The sequence below is a fragment of the Synchiropus splendidus genome, chromosome 12 (assembly GCF_027744825.2).
Source record: "Synchiropus splendidus isolate RoL2022-P1 chromosome 12, RoL_Sspl_1.0, whole genome shotgun sequence".
In the NCBI taxonomy this organism is placed as follows: Eukaryota; Metazoa; Chordata; class Actinopteri; order Syngnathiformes; family Callionymidae; genus Synchiropus; species Synchiropus splendidus.
The window spans coordinates 11,185,054-11,207,613 of record NC_071345.1 but is presented as its reverse complement, the minus strand read 5'-3'; the positions used below and the strand labels follow the sequence as shown (position 1 = coordinate 11,207,613).

The 22,560-nt window shown below is 44.2% G+C and overlaps 1 protein-coding gene across 6 annotated transcripts in view; it reads left to right on the top strand.

Annotated features, from left to right (window-relative positions):
- Window positions 1-22,560, top strand: part of grik5 (glutamate receptor, ionotropic, kainate 5) — a 148,853-nt gene that overhangs the window by 52,424 nt on the left and 73,869 nt on the right. The window contains exon 3 of one of the 6 annotated variants that reach the window (XM_053880172.1): window positions 13,261-13,367. The exons of the other annotated variants lie outside the window; for them this stretch is intronic. The gene's annotated coding sequence lies outside the window, so the exon portion shown is untranslated. The remainder of the gene's footprint in view (window positions 1-13,260; window positions 13,368-22,560) is intronic. 6 annotated transcript variants of the gene reach the window in all.

The following is a 22,560-nucleotide window of genomic DNA, read 5'->3' as shown; positions in this document are numbered from 1 at the left end:
CTCGGCTCAGAAGTCCGACATGAGCAAAAGCCAACTGGGTTTTGGCTGTGGACTTGACTCCACCTGGAGAGCTGCACCTCATTCCGGGAGCGAATTTGGCGAATCCCAGGATAATAGGGGAAGTTAGCGCCTTCCTTGCCTTAAGATTGGTCATTTCATTCGGCCCCCGAAAAAGGCATCTCACGTTCTGAGCAAGCTTAATATCAGAGGTAAATAGCTGAGCTTTCATCTCACCTGGTGCTGAACAGCAGAAGCAAGTAGCTGAGCAGAAGCAAATGTTTTGAGATAAGTTGTCAATTCCTCACCAAAATTGAAATTGGTAGTGGTTAGGATCAGAGGACATTCTTGCCCTACCATCCTGGGATTTGCTCTGCGTGGGGGTGAGCAAGAAGCCTCAAGTGACTCAATGCCGGACACCGGAAACTATGAAAACAGACAAGACACACAAACATGGTAACTAGAAAGCAGTTAAGGTTTCTGATCGCAGTCTGGGCAGAGAACATTGCGACAACTTTGCAAACTCCCAGAACGCTGAGGTGCAGCGGGAGATTGATGCTGGGGAGTCAGGACTCGCTATGTGTGCACAGCTTTGATAACGCAAGTTTTATGAATTTGAATGACATTATTCTCTACAGTTTGGCTGTGCAGTGAGGAAAAAGTAAAATATGATGGCGACACTGTCACGAAGGAGAAAGCAGTTTGTTGTTTTGTCAATGAACAGGTCGCCATTAATGCGCCATTGGGTTTTAGTGTGTGATGCGCACTGTATGTTGCTCCCCCGGAGAGCAGCGGGGCTTGAGAGCGGGCTGTTTACAGCGTGGCCATGTCTGTGTTTGCTGTAATTATGAATCTTTTCATGTGGATGTGTTTATTGCACGGCCAGAGTGTGTTTGTGTTTATGAGCGTTTGGTTCCGTTATCAATGCGGCCCAGACAACAGAAGCTCTTTAGCGGGGAATAAGTTCACTTTGCCATGGAGATGAGTTAGTGCGCCCAGTTTATTTCCCTGTTTGTCAATGCGCGTACTGGAGTCAGGGATCTTCGAGGTGCTGGTGGCTGCTTCTGTTAAATAATCACTAAAATCGCTGATCTATTCCCGAAGCTGCGGCATTATATATAGCCTTCTCCTCTTCCTCCCACTACCTCTCCGCATCCTCTCGTTTCATTCGCACACATTTTCTCTTTTGTTCCATCTATTTTCTATCCCTCTCCTCTGCCACTCCTCATCTCTGTCCTCCATCACCTACTCCCACACGCTCACCATCGCTGAGCTTTGTTATGTATTGCTGCTCTGTGTTGTTTGTCTCTGGACATTTTCCCTGTCATCTCACTTTTTCTCCCCCGTTCCTTCGGCCTCTGCCCCCGAGCCCTACGTTCCCCCATTACCAACACTTCCCTCCTCTCATGTCCTGCTGCCCCCATCCTCCCTCCAACATCCCCTCTTTACCCTCGCTGTCCTCCTCTCCACCCGTTTTGACTTCCATCACATATGTGCACGCTGTCGGAGGGGGAGTATTGATTGCACGCTTGGCTGACAGGCACAGTAATGGACGACTTCAAGTGTGTGTGTGTGTGTGTGTGTGTGTGTGTGTGTGCGGAGGGGGTGTTTAAGGAACAGTCCTGGCAATAACTCACCTGACCAAGCGGAGGGCCGCCGGGCACGCGGGCAGGCAGCCGGGCGGGCGGGCGGGCGGAGTGAGAGGTGCAGCAGCATGCGGTGCGGCTTGACAGGCTGCATTTTAAAGCTACTGAGCCAAATGTAGGGCAACTTTCAAATCACACTCTGCTTCATCCCAGGGGGACTTGTTTTTGACTAGAAGCACCATGTGAGAAATAAAATGGACGAGTAAATTCAGGAATGACTGTGACCGTAGTCTCCCTGGCTGTCAGATCATATTGTTTTTTCCCCCTCAAACAATTATGTCACACGTACACAATGTCAAAGACGGCCCTCGCCAAACACCGAGCCCGACTCTTGAAATTATCGCCACTGCAGCACAGACAGTACCACACTGTAAGACACACTCAGCAGTAAAAATGCAAATAAGGCGATTCAATTAAAACAGTCTCCTTTTCATCGCCGGTAACACAGTTTTTGCGGCGCTGTGAGTCAACGTTTTAATGTAATATTATGTGAACGGGCCGCCAGAGTCTGTCCTCTCGGGCGGTTTTTGGACATTGTCAAAATGATTGCAGAGCTTTTTTGCCACAGCTCTTTCAGGAGGTGCATTTGCTTTTTCATGATGTGGATCTTACAGCGGTGGTTTGACATTTGGGTTTAGACGGAATACGATTACAAAGTCTGTCATGTAAATAGCAAAATGTGTTTGTGCCTGCTGCATACAAAGAGTCTGATCACACATTTCTTGTCTCAGACAGTGTGTTTGCTTTCATAACAAGCGGTTTGACTTTTATACAGTGAAGTAACTTGCTAATGACTTGTCCTATCGAAGACAAACATCAAGATGCTGAACATGTTTTGATGCTAATGAATCGGATAGTATCTTCACGAGCAATAGATCAGTTGTAGGAATGTAACAGAGGAATAACACTGTCGCCGGTCTGTTATCAGATGGAGTGTCATTCCACCATTACATTCCTTCATTGGAAAAAGCTGAAGATCAGGTCATGTAGAGATGTTCGGAGACTAAGTTGGATGAATGAGCTGTGGATGGAGATTGGATAACCACCATGACCAGCTACCGTTGATACCATTGGTATAAAAGGAGACCAAATGAGGTTTGTTGTTGTGGCCAGGATGTTCATGGGGAGTAGCCTTACTTGCTACCTCAACTCCTAATGGGAAACGTGTAAAGAAGCACAAGCGAATAATGTTGAATTCATGAAATTCTAAGAGTAATAATAAAGCTTTATTTATATAGCACTTTTCAGAAGGCTTTACAGGCAAAACAGTGAAGTGTTTGTGCTCGCTTGACCACGTAGGTGGATGACTAGGCCTTCAGTGAGCGAGAACTAAGGAAATGTTTGGAGGACTTTCCATAAATGCAAATGCATGACTTTTTAGCAGGGATTTAAAGGCGGTGTTGCAAGTTGTGTGTCAGACCTCCTCTGGCAGACTGTTGCAGAGTGGAGGAGCCCTGACAGAAAAGGCACCTCTAAATTTAGGTCTAGACTTAGGGACAACTGGCTGAGACCCACCTGAGGATCTGTGAGGATCTGTGGCTAGAAGGGGGTCAGCAGTTCCACAATGTAGCCAAAATGGCCTTTAAAAATGATCAGTCAAATCTTAAAGTGAACAGTTTTTGGTCTTCTTCAAATATGGATCTAGATGTACGTGCATCATATCTGGAGAGATTGAGAGATTGTCCTCAGTCCTGGTCACACCAGTTGATGTTTCACTGCACTGGACATAAAGAAAGTCACTTTTCTGTTCCCAGGGGACAATGTTAAGACTGTGGGGTGATACCTTTAAGAGGAATCCCTTAACTGCTTTTCAACTCCCCTTTGGGAAGCCACCACACTAAATATTAAGTTAAATTTGTACTGAATTATTAATGCAATGCGTAATAAATTAAACTTCTATTGACAGCCCAACTGTTTTGCTTTGACTCAAATACACGGTGGTTTGAATTGGCTCTTTCCGTGGTCAATAGACATCAACACATGGTGTGACATTTATGAGGCAACCTGAAAAGCATGTTTTGTGTTGTGTTCATCTGGAGCAAAACAGTTTTCACCCACAGCCCCTGCCATCTTTTTGTCATTTCCCATGATGATGCACGAGCACAAGGCAAAAACACGGCTGCACTGTTGGCTGTTAATCACACGCTGACACACACGTGGAAGGGCAAATCACGCACTAACTCACACGGACGTTTGCACGACACACACAAACGCAGCTCTGCCATTATAGGTTGCAAGCATCAGCTAAACATGTTGCTCGGCGGCACAATTCTGCAGAATCTGGATTCCACGGTGGCGACTGCAGTCACGCCATTGCTGCGCCAGACACAACATGACACGCGGTATCACTTGACGTAATGATATTCAGAAGCAATATGACCACTTAAGCATCCACACAAATAAGCAAGCAAATTAATAACATCCACTTTGCATGTATAATTGATTTAAGCCCGACCTTGATCTACTAACTTGAGAGGTTTTCGTCGTAAGCCGCATTAAAATCAATGCGGATATTCATAATTCTGCAGTAAGTTGAGGGATTTCACAGGCTAATGTGCCGTGAGTTAACAAGATGCATTATGCATTAATTCCGACGCACTTTGCTGCGGATTTACAAAACAATGGAGCAAATAAATGCCAACACCACATTAAATATGGTGGTGCTGCATTAATATTCCGCTGCAAATTCCTCTTAACATACGCTATCATCCCATTAGCATATAGCCGGCGGAGCCATGACCAAGAAAAACAGCGAGAACGGAGCAGAGAGCTGCGATGTTTGACCAGAGAAGCGCGAGCTGAAGCACCTCGTTGACATTGGCAAGGTGACACTCTTATAATAGAGATGTACACACGCTCACACTCACACATTGGTTCCAAGTCACTAGCATTGCTCACAATTGAATTGTATGACACTTTATTTTCCCCGGCTTCTCTGCGGCTCAGTTGCCCCGATGGAGCATGAGAGTAGCTCAGCAGCCAATCTGTGCTTCGGCTAAAGGGATATTAAATATTGACTTGAGGATAGAATCAGGGCCGAATGGCTGGAAATTATTCATCATTTGTCAGATGGATGTTTTTGACAATACATGCCGGGGTAATGGATCAGCCCTTTGGCCTGGCTGACCTTGGGATGGATCTCATCTAGGAGGTGTTGAAGTGACATGAAGGGGAGCTACACACCTTATCTGATCTGCCCCACCATCCTCTGTGATAAGATGGATGCTTTGTTTTGTCAGCACGTTTCATATTTGCTGAATACAACGCTATTCAAATGGCGCAGCTGCCCTGCGCAACAGCTTGCTCACAAGTCATAACCCACCTCCTCCCCCGCTCCTCCTGAGTAATCTTCTGACTCATCAATGCCATCCTGTTATCATTGAGGCAGGCTCTGTTCGGTAACCTTGTTTATGTAATTTCACAGAAGCGGGAACAGAGTCGTCGCTCTCATTTTTAAGCTTCCGACACAGACTTGTGAGAGATCCGGGATCCCTCAGCGCGCGCCATCCTGTCGCGTCGACGCTACATTATTTATTTTTGACTAAAATGTTCCTGACAGCGCCGTGTCTGTCATAACATTGCTCACATTGTCTTTTTATCATATCCAATTTCATCTCACTCCTGAACAAAATCCCCCAGATGCGTCTCCACTTGAGGGAAAAGTTCATACCTGACTTGGACTTGTCAGAGAGCGGCATGCTGTCAGTTCATTGCTGTGAAACCGAGTGAAAATAGCTCAGCATGTTTATCATCAACTTTCCTGAAGACACGTACGCTAACTTGATGCTTCAGAATTACTTTAGCTTCCGTATCCGCCGATCACATCTATGCTGCCCCTTCTTTCCAGTGTGTCTGCTTGCTGTAAAGGTGTTCAAATGGTTTCCTACTGAGAACTATTGCACAAGAGCTAATCCACATTCTTGTCGAGATTCAAATGTTCTCACTTAAAGTTCAAGGCTCAAGGTTAATGAAGTAAAAACAGGCACTTCAGCTACCAAAGGCATGACGGAATCTTGAGGTCACCATTACAGGAGCAGCTCGCTCCTCGCGGTGCACTCATCTTTTAGTCTTTCATTTGCCTTCCACTCATTTACAAAACGCTTGCAGAGCGGCGGATATTTACGAGACAACCAGGACATTCGTTCTGTCAGCTCCTTCTCTTCAGCACCTTGGAGAGCTCACATCCTCTGGTGCCCTTTTGAAGTCTGGCTGAAGCTCGTGGCCACTTTTTCATTGTCAAGTTTTCGACGAACCTTAGAACTGAAGCCATTTTCAAGCCTCTTTCTAGCGCCGCGCTGTGCATTCTCATCAGGTTTCCCTCTGAATTCATGGACGGAAAAATATGGTGACATTGCACTCCACCTTCGAACGATATTCATTACCCATGTTTGAGTTTAATACATACCATTTTGAATTAATACAGCATGAAATATGAATCGTTAATTAAGGCCGTGCTTTGGAATAGCAATACTCATTTATGGTTGTAATTCAGTTCCTCTTGGATTTTGCCATGTCAGATTGGAGCTCATTAGAACCTCAGCAGTCAATTTATTTTTGCAAGTGCTTTCTAATATATTTGCTTATCTGGATTTGAACAACTTTTTCATTCATAATTCTCCGCACTTCTGTAGGGATTCATACTGCAGTGGCTTTTTGCTGCAGTTGTTTTCACCGGCAGGGAAATAGCGCTCAGTTGTTTGGTTTTGCCATTGTAATGTCTTTGTTCTTATCCAGAATTATAAGGTTTCAGTCTTGTATTTCATGTCCATGAAAACATTCTGGTGCATTTTATGGCCAATGTTTGGACATGGAGCTGTGGTTCACCTTTGAGCTCCTCACCGACGACCAAGCTCCTAACCTTATATCTGAGGCAGACCAGACTTGCAGACGGAGGATTTTTTTTGCCCCCAAGAGTACGAGTCATAGGGTTCTCCTCAGGGGTCCAACCCTGGTGGTCAATTTCTTTCCTCTTTCAACTGAGAAGTGCAGTCCAGTGAGCCAAGAGATTATTTGCACTTGTGGCCTGATATCAGACCTGACCTCCTCTGACCCCGATCACCAGCTCCCACCTCTCAGAATGGCCAGTATTCCCACTACGGTTGTGCAATGACTTTTAGCACTCCCAACCAAATGGACAGCGGTCAACATTAAACCTGCACTTCTGAGTAAATAACAAGGCATTCCCACTCCTTAGTCATGCACAATTCATTCTTCATCATTATAGTTAATGTTAGCTGGGCTTCTTTGAGTACAGTCTAGAATGTTTTTTACTGGTTCAAGTATGCTACAGAAAAAAAAAACTTAACTACTTCAATGCTTTCTGCAGTGTTCGTAACACATTGAAATAGTGTGGAAAATGGCTTATAATGTGTTTAAATCCTGGATTCCCATTCAAGATGCAGGGTTTCCATCAGGATTTTTTGAAACTGTGGCATGGAACAGAACACAGCCATTCAAGGAGCAATGGAGAAACAAGGAAGCAGAGGGAAGTGTTTTGACATTTACGGAATTGGTGACACTAAAAACGCTTGTTTTTAATCATCACAAGTAAATCTTTCTTCAATCTGCTGCCGATCTCAAGCGCTCCGCCTGAATGTGCCACTTGAGTTCCGCGAGCAACAGACCTCAGTCATGACGAAGTTCCTTCCTGGAATTTTCTGTGAAAAACACACAGAATACCATCATATTCATGTCTACCTCCATGATGTGTTATCTGTCTGTTTCCGCTTAGGTTTAATCGGTTTTATCACGTGAGATTTTAAAAAGAGGCTTTTCGGAAGCCTCTCATATTTACATGTAGCGGAAACCCTGAGATGTGAGTGCATTTGCCTCTGGGTGACGTGGGATTGACCGGAGGGATTTAAGGTCATGAACATTGACTTGATGTTAGTCTAATGCTCCGCGCTCTTGTCTCTCGGCTTATGTTGCTTTTGAGTGGCCACTCGTTGATCGCGGAATAAGAGATCGCTGGGACAGTCATTCACCAAAATCAGTCAGTAATCGGATGGATCGTTGGTATTGACTTTACAAGCTGGCTTTATTCCTCGATCAATGTTATTTTCATTGATCTCCGTATCAGTCAGCCGAGCTTGATGATCAGCTGTTTTTAGCACGTGTACTCCTTTATCCTCCGAGTGCCATCATGAAGTACTGAAGAATGAAAGCGCCTCTTGGCCTGGTACAAACCAGCAAACAGGCATTTCAATTATGGGAACAAATCTTGTCCTCATTAATAATACATGATCGACTACTCTAAATAGTCTTTGTTTTGGCTTTGAGTGTTGTTTCTGTTTTCGTCTCCCATCTGTGCTTGCGACAGAGAGAGCGAGCGAGAGAGAGAAATAAATGAGAATGTTTTGACAATGATGTTGCGGCGCTGCACGAGCAGCTAAGCGAAATGCTACTTGAGCAAAACGCAGGCACAAAATTTGGAACGTGATCGTTTCTGTGTCGCAGAGTCGCTCCTGGCGACTCGTTATTTGAAAGGCGTGATCATTTTGGAGCTCAGCCAGGTGTGACAATAGTAGCTGAGTATGCAGTAATTAACGTTCAGGAAATGTCAAACGCCAGTGAGAGTTAGCCTGTAATTCTTACAACAATATAACAATATAGTTACATAAGTCACTTGATTTAAATGTTTCATGAGCAGCAGAGCCGGCGATTCACATCACACAATACTGCTACGTCACTCAAGCGTTGAATCAGGTGATATCCATCCAAGTGCAAGTCAGACCTGAGCAAAGGTTGGGATGACATTGTTTCAAACCATTATTTCTTCATGTCAGTTCTTCAAGCAAAGCAATGGAATGAGCTTTCTGTTGTCTTCTCTGCCCCACTTTTATTCACAGGACTAAAGTATTTGGGAGTATTCATGCTCTCTCAGAACTCGATTTATGGTTAGCTTTAAACCTTTGAGTGCGAAATTGCGACAAGCCAATCTGCAAATCTGGTGCCTCAGGCAAGCAGATGGCGGCTACCTGCATCTTAAATCTGAGCAACATACGAAAGTGTTTTGGAGTTTAAAAAAATGTCTGGTTTTAGTAACTCAGTAGGATTAAGACAGCGCAAGAGAGTGAATATTCATGCTCTGATGGAGATCTTATAGTGGGACCGCGTAGTGACAGTGTGTCCACTCACAGTGACGACTCTACAAGAAGCACATCCTAGAGCGGATTCTTGGTTAAAGCTCTGATAGGGGTAGTGTGACTGTGAAATGCCGGGATAGTGTCAAATTCAGAACAAAAACAAGCAATGATGCTCTGCCAGATGAGGAAGAGTATCACTAGTGAAGGGTGTAAACATCTCTAAAACTTATGTAGCTGACTACGTCAGGAGCCTGGTGACCTCATGAGAAGTCACGCACATCTACTTCCGCTCCATGGGACCTTAGCTAATGAAAAATATGAACAGGAGCCAATGGAGAGTATTTGGTAGCGAACTACAATGCTCCTTGCAGGCTCTCACTTGACCGACTATCGAGTGAGATAGTTGGTCAACTATCGAGTGAGAGCCAGCTGGCAGGAGTGTTTAACCATGTCAGCTAATGTTTGCTATCTTCTGCCTTTGTTAGTTTAGTATTTTAAGCATGTGCCTTAGCCTTAGCATAGGCGCTGTTGGATTCTGCTGTGACATCATATATGCGACACTAAATAATTATGTATTTTCACAATCAAATAAATCACAAACGACACGACAAACGTAGACGAAACTCACGTCATTATTTAGCTTTTAAACTGAGGCGCAGCACGTGATCCATCGCATGAGGCAAAGTGGACCAGAAAATAACCTTGATCTCACCATAGACTTCCATTCATTTTTTTTCGAGTGATCTCTTTGGTAACAGCATCCAAGTTAGGATTCCATTGCGGAGCGACCCAGAACATACCGTACTGACCATGTTGTAGGTCGCAATGCTGCCAAAACCATTTCTCCTCGTGTGCTGCTTTGCGGTGATGTCACAACTCTAATTTAACAGTCCATTCCAGTCAACTACATCGACCATTGATGATGCCCCACCAAACTTCGGTGGCCGCTGTTAGAACCGTCAGAGACGGAGGTGCACCTCATGAGCTTTATCCCAGTGACAATTGTTACAGTGAGCATGGATGATAAGCTGATGGGCGATCCATGCATGGCGACTGAGGTCATCACAAACCTGGTAAAAACTTGACACCAAAAGAGCAGTGTCTCCAACCAGAGTTGCACAAGGACCTCAACCCATCAGTTAAAGCGTCCCTGAGCGAGACCCCGTGCCGAGACAATTAAAAACATAATCAATGGATGGATCCTCCAGAGGTTCATAGCATGTTCTCCTCCTCAGTCCTGTGACCTTCTGCTTTTTAAGAGCTCTGCTTTTATAGGCCATAAATAAAATGATCAATTGTCTTATTCATCAGAGGCAGCAGGAGACTCGGTGCTCATATTTCTTTTATACACTTATCTTTAAAGGCGCCCTCATCAGAAAACGCAGCACGAGGTGGATTGACATTGAAAGAGATACACATTCATAGTCTTTTCTTTGCTTGTGCCAGTGTTACTTCCCCGAGTGCAAGCAGGGATATATGAGAGTATCCATTAGAACAGAGACGTACAGTCAGCTCCTTGCATGGTATTTATTCCTGGCCCGGCCTGCGACTGGCACCACAGCCAACCTCCATCTTGTTTTCACAGCAGCGTTCCCAGTAAATGATGTCGTCTTCGCACATTTATCCTGAGGCAACAGCCTCCCGAAGAGGGAGAAAAATAAACATGATAATTACGACATTTGTCATGATTCCAATCAATGATAGATTTCATTCGATGGCTTCTTTGAGCTTGAAGTACTTAGGTTTGAAACGTGTCACATTAAGTGGACGAGCGGCCGAGGAGCTTAATTGCATGGCAGGAAACTACAAGTAGCTATTACTTATAAAAGACTTTTCTTTCTGCCGTTTTCGCCGAAGCGCTGAAGAATGCATTCATCTTTGCTGCATGGAGAATCTGAATTATGTTGCTCTGGGCCCAGCACTTGTAGATCTAGCTCGATGATGTCGCCGTTTCTGGCGACTTCGTTGCTCTGTTTGGCTGTGTGGGCTCACATTTGTGATCTTAGTCCTGCATGTTCACTGTGTCTAAACACATGACTTCAACCTTTCTTTATTAGTTTCACCGTATTAGTCGTGTGAGTCAAACTGAACACAACTCATTTCCAAGGCTACCGACTGCGACGCTGCGTGGAAACCGTTTTGAATTTTCATTTTAGAATGCGGTTTGTTTTTCTCCCTCATTTAACGCTATTTTTCTTGGATGTTTGAATTCTAGACATTGCAAACGCTGTGCGAATAACAATAGCTCATCCAGTGATTACTGAGTAAACATGAAAGGGTGAAATGACGGCTAAATTAGCGGAACAGTAAGCAGTAATGTTGCATCACAGCAGGAAGTTATGTTTCAGTCCGGAGGGTGCGGGAGTTCTACCTTCCTGCCTTGCTATTACCCGGCAACTAAATGAGACACAGGTTGGATTCGCACGCTGTTATGTGATTTAAACAGCATCATGTATCATGTTGTGATCTGAACCTTTCCCATCATATGGACTGTGGATGATCAAATATTCATTGAGCGCTTAAAAGTTTAATGAAAACCAGTGAGTCTCTGCGGATCGCGGTTGTAACTTCCACGATATGAGACACATCTCTAACCCCGTCTGGTTGTAAAGGGAAATGTTTTACACACGTCATTGAAAAAGCTCTGACACAGTGTTTGCTTTCTAATCCTGCATTTGGGAGAAATACCACAACTGAAGGCCACCCTCCGGCAGTGGGTGAGAGATTTGTTGTCAGATCTGCCTCTAGATGCTCTTTGGGGGAGTAGATTAGTGAAGATTCACCAGATGATATGAACAACCGCGACCACCATGGCTTAAGGTGCGTTATCTGTTTCCCTCCCTGGAACTATTCGACAGGTGGAATTTGATTCACTGATAAGAGGTTGACTGGTTTTTCAAGAGTAGCAGGGAGAAATCTTTAGATCCAGAGTGTATTGGTTTAATTGAACTATCTTGCGGACGAAAAGTTTTTGTATGTTTTGTGTGGATTGATAGTGCACTTCGTAGTCTTGTTGGGCAGAGTTCTGAGATTTTTTCCAGGAAGAAATGCGCTACGACGTCAGATAAGCTTATCAAGACTTGTACCTGCAGTGAATGGGTTCAGTGGCAATGGTAAATCTAACATATCTCTCACCTAATTTTGTGCCATGGGGTATTGCGCCGTGTCGGAAACGTGCTCCTCAAAACCGAAGTTAGACTCCTTCCCGTCCGCAGATTGCTGCTCGATTTTCACTGACGGGGGCAGTTTTAACTTGGGGTTAAATAGTGTACTGTACGATTGAGGGGAAAAAAAAGAGCGTGGCTGAGTGTACTGAGTGACATATTTATAGCTTCGTGTCAGCTAAGCAAAAGGAGAATACGTTGTGTTGTTGGTCAAGTTAGTCAAGGCAGGCCACCTTAATATCAAGGAAGCTCTGCAGGAACCAATGCATGAAGGTCTCTCATTGAAGCATGGACATTTAGTAGCCCTCACAACACATCCTCACTCCCATGGTGTAATATATTGGCGTTGGGAAAGTGGACTTTTGCGTCCTATACTGACTACAAAGGCAGCCTTCTGTGTTGACATGTACACAGGTGTTTCAATGGTGTGGGGATGGTGTCTATATCACTTGCAAACATCTGTCTTTTTTACGTTTCTCTCTATCAATGTGCCAAGATGCATCACTGAAGACTGCCTTTGTCTTGTATTGTCAGTATTGGATCTCAGGATATTTTGCCATGGGACTGAGGATGTGTTGGTCACGTTTGTTGGAGGCGATTGTAAACACTCCATATGATTGGGTGAGTGAGCCACTAGACGTGATGGGAGCGGACATCGATTTAATGAATATAGTTGTCTCTGAAAGTTTCATTTTAGCAGTGTTTGAATAGTTTGCTAACAGTATTTGGAAATGGCCTGCGAGCCAATAGAGTTTCCAATTACACTTCAGCTATTACATTTGCACTTTGAATAAAGCGGAACGTCCAAACCCAAATAAGCACTTCTTCCACGACTGCTGGGTGAGATTTTCGGTTCAGTCCTCGCAATAAAACAAGGAACTTCTGAGCGCCGGCATGTATGTCACTTCTGTGATGATTCGTGACACATTCATTCGCCTCTGAGGATCCGCTGTAAATAATTTATGTACGATACACTTACGGTGGGGAGACGGGAATATTGGATCCAAACTCACTCTGGGTTTCACTTTATCGCCAAGAATTTCTGTTGCTTCATGTGCTGTGACAATTCATGACTCAAATGTGGAACCAGGACATTTTTTTTGACTGAAATTAGTCAAGAGTCAAATAACAAATTCCTTTCTCCGTCCAGCAATCAATAGTTCAACAGTGTGAAGATGGCTGTGACTCTTCTGCTGTTGACTCATGCTCACGACCATTTTTAGATAAATCGTGGGTGACTGAAAAAAAAAAAAACATGGTTCCAAGTGGACATGCAAAATGCTCTGCACTTTTACTTTTCATCAGCAGTCAATTTGAGACAAGTCCTGCTAAAAATCTCTTCTACTTCTCTACCTGTTCCATCACCAGCCTCCTCTCCACACCCCCTCCCCTTCCAGCCCGAGACTCTGTTGCTATGGCAGCTGAACCTGACAATGAGAGAGTGAGAGAAAGAGAGAGGAGAGCAAATGCCACCTGTGAGTCAATCAATTTACAACCTGTGTGTGCATGAAGGTGAACGTACCGTATACGGGTAACTACAGTGTTTGAGGGGACATCTAAAGCAGGAACGACGCTTGCAGTGGCTTCTCCTGTACATCAAGGAAAGCATCGATGCGATTATAAGTTTTTGTGATTGAATGAAAGCTGTAAAATATCCAGTTGCCCTTAAGAGCGTCGTTCTTGAAATGGCTTCACGGTTTCCTCAGTTGTTTTGCGATTTGTCGTGATGGATCTGATGCCAGCTGCTTCTCAAAACACACACACACAAGACCCTGCTCTGGGTTGTGAGAAATGAAATGAGAAGAATATATTTACTCTGAACGCACCAGAATCCCTTTGATGGTACACGGCCTTGGAGAAGAAAGTATTCAGATTTATTCAATTATAATTTATCTTATTTTACTCTTTTTCATTCAGCAAGGAAGGGAGCACATCGGTTGGGAGTCAGACGGCGTAGCTGTGGAGTGATCCCAATTTTCGAAATGCACTCAACAGACTTCATTTTAAATGTTTTATCACTCGCACGATGTATAGTGTGTGTGCGTGCACGGTGTATCTGATGGGAGAGTGTGAAGTCAAGAGCGGTCCTTTGGTGCAATGTTGGCAGCAGAAAAATGAGATTCAGACGCAAAAGTTCTGCAGCACTTCAGCGTGTTTGAGTTTGTTGCTGAAATGTGTGATATAAATTTTGAAAAGCAGAAGTACTGTGTTAGCCAACCACGTTGTCTTACTGAGAGGAAACTGAAGCACTTGTAGTTTCTACTAGGAATGAAATTTGCCTCGCTACTGAGCGTTAAAAAGCTATTGTCAAATAAGGACACTGTAATGTCAATGGAATTTGCAAATGACTACAGGTATTCTTAGAACAACCACAGTGGCCAACGCCCCCTCCTGACCTCAGGAGATGAATGACACCTTCATCTACCTTCCTCAGCTTCTATCGTCCTGCACTCATGACCCTCAATGGTTCCATGTTCCCCGTCTGTCCATATGCTTGAGTTTGGTGGTGTTTTGTACCTTCCTTTGGTCACATAAAACACAGCATTCACATGACGACAGTGACAAGACGTTCAGTTAAAGCCTGTCAAACTAGTCATAGATCTGAGTACTCCTGTATACTGCAGTGAGCTCAACCAATGTAGCGCAATGTCACCTAATTCAGACTTTTTACCATGAGCCAATGCTATTCTTTAGTCAAGGAGGCTGCTTTATCCACTTATTTTTATGGTGTATTTTCAGAAAAAGACAGAATATGACGGAGGTATTCACTGTCTCAGTGCCTTTCTTGGTATAATTGCCCTCATCCTCCTTCACCAAAGACATACACAGATTTCTCGCTCTTGAATTTCACACCCCAAATTCCAAATAAGATAACATGAAAAATATGATTGTATCGGGGAATTGCTTTGCTTTGGAAATATTTGTTAAGAATCACTGTGAGACAAAGCCAGACCTCTTCCTGCTCTAGCCACAGGCACATGGCAGATAATGAAGGTGCATCTGCGCCTACTGTTATTAATAACCAACCTAATAGATCAATAAGAGGGTGGAACACAAGAGAACCAGTCATTTGTCTGCATTACGCTTCAGTACTCTCAAGTCAGTGACCACGGTGTCTCTACTACATTATTATTACATAATGTTTTTGTATTGCGTTGACATCTGTGCTCCAGTTCGGTCAAATGAAGTTTCTCCACCGAGCCCTGCGGTGCGTACATTTGTATCAATGGGCATACCCTGTTCAAAGAACTGGCGCACGGCTCCCTGAGAAGACAAAAAACATTACACACGCTCAAAGAAAAGAAGCCGGAGCTCCAAGTAGGAGAAAGAAAAAACTAGTGGGAAACCTCAGGAGATGCAATTCAAGAAGACAACGCTCCTCCTCGTGCAGCCAGCTCTGTGAAGCAGCAGTTGTAGAAAGAGACAGATATTAAGAAAGAGTGCATGGAACAAGGAGGCAGTTACTCAACAATGTAAGGGGGATTATTTTGCTACCGATTCTCTGAGGTAAACAAGGATAGAAGCCTTTGACCTGATCGCTACCTCGGATTGGACGAGTCATTGTTCGTCACGGCGCTGTGTGTGATCAAGTCATTCTTAAAGTCCCCCAGTCTGAATGCAAATTCCCAGCTCTCCAAAATAAGCCAAGGGGTGAGTGAGTTCAAGGAGAGCTTCCTAATAGTGATTAAACCTCTGCGCTTACATAAGCCACGGCGGCAACAAGTGGGACCTGCGTCAACAGCCAGTGACACTAAAGAACACGTCTTTTAACAGCGCTCACGGGGAAATCAGTGCACCGAGCCGCTGCTCCGTCTTCCTCTGCAGTGATCTGAACAGCGGGTGATGCATATGCATCCAGGAGAGGATGAAATGCAGACTCAGACATGAATAACGCGCAGGAATGCGTCAGGCAAGCAGACAAACAAGAGCACATAAAATGACAAAATTGGCGGAATGTTCCCCCCCTTCTGAATCTTTCTGCTGGTGTGTAGCGCTAGCGGACGTGTCTGTCTGTGTGTGTGTGTGTGTGTGTGTGTGTGTGTGTGTGTGTGTGTGTGTGTGTGTGTGTGTGTGTGTGTGTGTTTGTGCTTGACATAGTCGAATGTGACAGTGTCACAGGAGCACCGAGGTTCCCCAAGCAGGCGGTGTCACCGGCTGAGGGCCTCTTTGTCAAGAAAAACAGGAGGATGGATTTATCCTTGTCCAATGGAAACACTCACACACACACACACACGCACACAGACACACACGGAAAGTGCACTTGTGGGAATGAACAGAGTCCTATAGACTGTTCCTGTGGCCAAAATAGATATAGCTTGTGCTGGAGGAGATACAGATGTGTGGATGGATGGAGACCGAATGAGAGCAGAGCCAAAATCTAGCCTTGAGTTTTTAAGTTCAAGCTTTACATTCCAGTGAATATTTACCTCGGTTAAGCTGCGTGTTTGTCAGTACAAGCAGCTCAAGTTCACAAACCGCGGGCAGAAACCTTTCTAGAACAGGACTGCTGTCTATAAATGAAGTCAAAGTGATCAAGAAATATTATGTGGAAATATATATTGTGGTTAAATATATATTTGCTCAGGTGAAAACACAGCTGCCCCATTTAAAAAGTGGTTGCTATAGATAGCAAAGCAAACATCTGAGGACGGCCGATTCCTCAAATGGTCGACAAAGCATCGATGAAACAGTGTGCGTCTGTGACGTCAATAAATATTACGATGTCTACAAGTGCGGCGGCTCTTGTTTCAGTGTCACAGACAGTCTTTCTCAGCATAGATTCATTTATTCGATTAGAAAATGGCAGGAGGTCGTAAAAACGAGAGAGACCCATTGTACTTTTCCCACAGGCCAGAGATTTTGCTAAATAGCTTCTTTTGTTTGAGATCAAAAGAAACTCCTCTCGCAGAGATATACACCGAGGGAAATGTGCAAATCCTGACATTTGAAGCTGAGGCCGGAGAATTTAGACAAGTTTTCTGCCCAGTATAATGTATTCCTCTGAAATGGAGATTTTTAAAAACATTGTTAGATTCATGACAAAGTCCTTTTGTGTTACTTTCTTTCTGAATCCAAGTTACAGTAAAGGTTTCCACTGTTTGAAATTCACTTTTAATGGTTTGTCAAAGACATTTACATTACATTTATCAGTTTATTATGTTTTTATTTTTTTTCATTTTTAATGTACCTGGGTTATCATGAAAAAAACCTATTCAGATATTTGGTACAGTCATTGAAAATGATTCATAGATTTTATATATCCTTTGATCATGTTAAATGGTAATATTTTTTCCATACCCTTTTATTGAAAGATATAAGCATTTGTTGTCATACACTCTACAGTATATACAGTCTTTGTATCATGTGTCAAACTTGAGTCCAGGGGCCACATTTGGCCCACCAAATCATTTTTTTGTGGCCCATTAGGGCTTTTAAATTTGGAATATAGCGCCTTCCTCAAAATGTTTTGTTTTTAATGAATTGTTATTGCATAAAAATACCTTTGGATTTGTTCACAAGTATTTCAAGGTTGTAATTTTACAATTTCACACATACAAAGCAACTGTTTCTTTCAAAACTCTGCAATAACTCATCTGAGAAAGTGGTATGTTGTGAAATAGCTCCCTGAAGTGTAGTAGCATGCTGTCTCCACACTTGAGTTGGTGGCGCTGCATCTTGACTTACTCTGTAGTCACAAATTTGCGAGCAATCTTCTTCATTTATTACCAGACCTTGCGGCGATTTTCTGACATCAGTTTTACTGGTAGATGAGAGTTTATGCAGAGGACTGTTCTCTGCTTGGTATTCTCGACGGCAAAGCCCCAATAACGCCTCGACTTACATGCGGCAACCCAGTGAACATCCTCAAGAATCTAATATAAGAAACTCCGTTATGTGCCCGCTGCCAGACGGAACAACATCAAATGAATAAACCATATTTCCTCCAAATGTTGAAATTCCTCACCGGGTCTGCAACCGACTCTGAATCAAGCCCTCGATAGCGGGTGACGGTAAGAGGGACAGATGAGGCGGAGGGAAAATAAAAACATGCGGAGGAAGTGATGGAAAGTTGGTCAAAACAAGAAGCGAGATGGGAATTGAAATGGTGGCGGGGGTGAAAAGGGAAAAATTGCTGAGTCAATGCGACTCGCAACAAGTGCGAGCGCTTTGTTGGAGGAAGAAAGTATAAACCCTAAATCCTTAGAAGAAAAGAAAAGCCGGAGGAGCAGCGAGGGGTCTGTGGTGCTTCAGTCGTGCTCACATGCAAATGACATCCCAGCTCATCCGTGTTGTTGGGGTGTTGACGGAAATGACGGGCCCTTGTTACGGACAAACCTCCCCACCCTCGCCCCCTTTAACAGTTCTTTATAATGAACCATTATGTTTAATTGCGAGGTCCAAAACCCCCTCTCTGTTCCATCACGTCTAGTGCTCCTTCAGTCCACTGCCAATTGAAACCCTTCCACTCGCAAATTCAATTATAGCAATGATTCATCCTTCCATTCTGATAGCTGTCAGATTTTCTTGTTTCGCACAATAAGCCAGAAATGAAGAGAAAAACAAAGCATTTCCTCCCGCCGTGGCGACACCCTGCTCCTCCAAGCTGCTATTCTCCCTCAGCCTGCCTTTGCCTACATCCAGCTTTCTTCGCCTTAGTCTACATTCATCCTTTCCTCTTCTGCCTGGAGGTAGGAAGCCAGATTGCGTTTCTCAGCCTCCCCTCCTCCCTGCCACGTCCCACTCTGTCCCTCCCCTGTCTTTCTCTCGTCGCCCACCACATACCCACCTTCTTCTTTACAATTTCTGGAGATAATTAACGTCTTGGATTTTACGCTTCATTCTTCCATAATAGACGTGGCAGACACGATGAGCGGGCTGCCAAGTTTCCAGCTCATACAAACACATAAATATGCAAATATGCCTAAATGCGTATTTTGCCATGAATCTCCCGCTCGCTCTCCCGCACCTTTTCCCAGGCGATGTCATTGTCTCCTGCGTGTACAGACATCGCCCCCAAAACAATCTCTATCCATCCAATCTCCGCTCAAGCGGTTGGGGCAGCAGACTAAAGAGGCGAATGCTGCGGGGGACGCGGGCAACCGAGAGTGATCTCTCCAGCTCTTGGGGGGGGGGGGACGGTTTGAGTAGAATGCTGAGTCGACAAATGCTCTCTCTTGAGGAGGAGCTCTGGTTTGAGCCTCTCCTGGATGGCCAGACCTCTCAAACATGGCCTCACCTTGAGCTTTGTCTTTCAACTGAGCTGGTGCTACTCCACTCTGAACAAGACAGCCTGGACTATTCTGCTATTCTATGCTGACTGGGAAGCAGGAGATTGAGTTGGAGGCACCTCATCCCTGTCTCTTGGAGCAAAAAAGCAATAGGCAGAAACAAGAGCATGAGGTCACCAAACACTCACCTGGTCTGTTGAAAATATGTCCAGTAAATTGAGGGATGAATGGAAAACGTGACAAACAAATTCTCTGTGTTGTTACTGGTTTGGGTTGGAAAAAGACGCACACTATCACTACAGTCATGTGCATAAGCCCATTTATTTTCCATTCACGTTCCAAAATGTACCTGTCCGTCTCAAACAATGTTATGGACACTGATCACATGCTTCCATGTGTTCTTGGCGTTGGTATTGCTGTTCACCAATATATCCACCAGATGGAGCAGCCCACAGTCATAAGTTTATGACGACAAACTCCAAAACCAACGTGATCCGACTGTTGAAGAAGTATTGGTGATGTACTTCTTGCACTAGAGAAAAATGGAGGCTCTGTCATAGGAGGCGATGGTCGGTGAGGCCAATAGATATCTCACATCTGGAGGACGGAGAATTTCCGCCATTGTTATGTCTTCTTCGTGTCTCATTAAGCTATGTATCGGGTAGTAACAGCAACACTGCCCCCCATGGTTTCCAGTGGTACTGCTCTGTTTGGTCGGTTTGGAAACATGGAGGAATATGGACGACATGAATGCAGCACACAGACAGAACATGTTGTTGTTGTCAATCCATTGAATGGGACGTCAGGGCACGCCAACGTCATGTGACCACGAAAAACGTTCTTTTTGTGTAGTTTGATTTTAAGAAGAGTTTCAAGAAAGGAGGCAGATGGTTTAATTTGAACAATGCTTCATCATTGACTGTTATATGGTTATAGTCCAGGTGTGTGTTTACAAACACAATGTTTATGATCATAATAATATGCCAAATGTCTTTGCTGTTATGGACAGAAAATGTAAAAACAAAACAATTGAGCTTCGAGCATTGAGACACACTAGTGTGCCAGAGAAAGGGATGGTCTGCTGTAGTTGCTAGGGGGCGCTGTAGGAGCCTACCGGCCCAAGTGAAGGGCGGCATGCACTATAAAGTTCACCCATTCATCGGATGGATAACAGCCGAATCCGCTGAAGCACATTTTGAGATACTTCTTGTCGTAAGTTTTTATGGTTCATTTGTGTCCTGATCTTGAATTACTGCAGTTTACAGCCACATCAATCCGGAGAGCTTCTAACCTCATCATAAAAGTTGACCTTGCTGCTTTAAATTAGAATAATCGGCAACTCAAAGTGCCGCCAGGTCGGATTTCCGTGGTGTATTATTATTTTTCTCTGATGACACGACTCCGGGGCAAACCTTAATCTGGGATATGATATTGGAGGTGAACTAGATAACAGAGTGAGGGGCTTAAAGTTGCATATAAATATGTTGAAATATTCACTGAAGCAGGGTGCGATCCATCGACACCATGTGTTCAGCCTGATTCAGGTGAAATAAACACTCAGTGTCTGCTGTAACCTGGACGTCTGCTGCTCTTCCTGAGCGTGGACTGTCCAGACACACACAAGCTTGAACTCACATCCACACACTTGCTTTTGTGTCTATCTCCATGCTGCCAGAAAGTGGAGCGACTTTCACCAGGGCGACACGACGTCAGCACCGGGAGATAGAAGCAGCGATTTTCTGCAGCTCAGACGAGTCAGGACTCACTCGGCCATCTTGCTGCTCCAGCGCCTCATTGACTGACACCTCACTGCTCCATGAACTCGGATGAGAACAGCTCTGGCGAGCGCGCACGTGCAGTCATCGCTAATTAAACATGGCAACAGTGTTGCTACGCTTCTCTTTCTGAGTGCATCTGCTTCTCACACTCCAGCCGCACTTCACTCCGCTGCATCCAACCGCGGTGTGAGAAGAACCTTCGTAATGAGGGAAAACCTGGTGGTGGGATACAAGTCACGCTGGCGTTCAAGGGCGGCAGGTGCGCGGTCAACTCACTGTAAAGCTCGATTCAGAACCAAAGAGTAGAACTTCCACGATGTTGCTATGGATTTCTCTGGTTGCTAGCTATCGTTGAGAGGCCTTTAAAAGGCCTCCCAAAAGACAATCAATAGTCATCTCAAGCTTTTAGAATGTAATTCACTAACAAGCCAGACCGTTTAAAAAATCCAATGACAATAATAGCAGTCATGTTGAGAAGGGAACCATGGTTCATTGAATGTGTGAATGTGAAAACATTTCATCAGTCCTGGAAAGACACTGGCTGCTTTGGAGAGTACATTCAAAATCTCTCAATAGTTTCCTCAATAGGACGATACTGAAGAGGACGGGAATTCGAAAATCTTTTTTGTTAGATCACTTTATTGCACAGACATGGGAATGTTTAAATCCAGCAGGTATTGACAGAGCTTTTCTTTTGTTTAGTTTTATTGATATCTTCCTGCAGTTTCTTGTTCGCGGAGCTGTGCATGCTCTTTACTGGGGAATATGATGAGGGTTAATATGCATTATTACCTCTTCAGAATGCGATCGACTTGAAGCGTGTTTTACTATCAACGATCGCAACGGGTTCCAAGAATCCATTTGTACACATTTGCAGAGTGGAGACAAACTCTCTTGGTGAAAAATGAAATGAAAAACACACTCTTTTCTGTAGAAAAATAAGGTGGATTTCACCATGCCAAACTGCAACACATTTGTCTTTCCACTGGGTTCTCAAAGGTCTAGGGTGGTGCTGGTTATTGACTCAACCAGGATCTGTCTAAACACTGTAATAGTCGTCTGTCTGGTGCTGCTTGATTCAGCTGATCCATTAAGTTATGTCTGCTTGACTGGTTGGAACAAAAACCTGCACCGCACCAGCTCTTTGAGGACTGAGTTGAAGACCTACAGTATGTTCTACTGTCGATCATCTTCCAGACTTTGGCTTCACGTGAAAAACAAAGAGTAATTGTCCTGCTGGAGGAATACAATTTCAGCTCTTTGAATAAAAAATATCCCCTCGTTTGAGTGCGATCTTGAGTGACAGTGCTCAAAAGTTGGCTCACACATAAAGTATTATCCACTCTATATCGATTGGCATCACCAGTATTGTCACCACTGCTCCACCTCAGTCCAGCCATTCACTTTGAAGGTCAGGAAATGCAGCAAGAACAGAAACATTGTGTACATTGAAACACATGAGTCAACAAGCAAGGCCACAGCCCGAGATCTGCGTCAACATTGGATGGAAATGTCTCGAATTTACGCATTTACCGATCGTGTTCCATCTTCTTTCTGTGTGTGCGTGCATGTGTGTTTGTGTACTTGTTGATCTTGCCTTGTGAGGACCAATTCTTGGAAAAAAAAAAAACCTTGTGGGCACCGTTTGGCTGAAGCTCAAA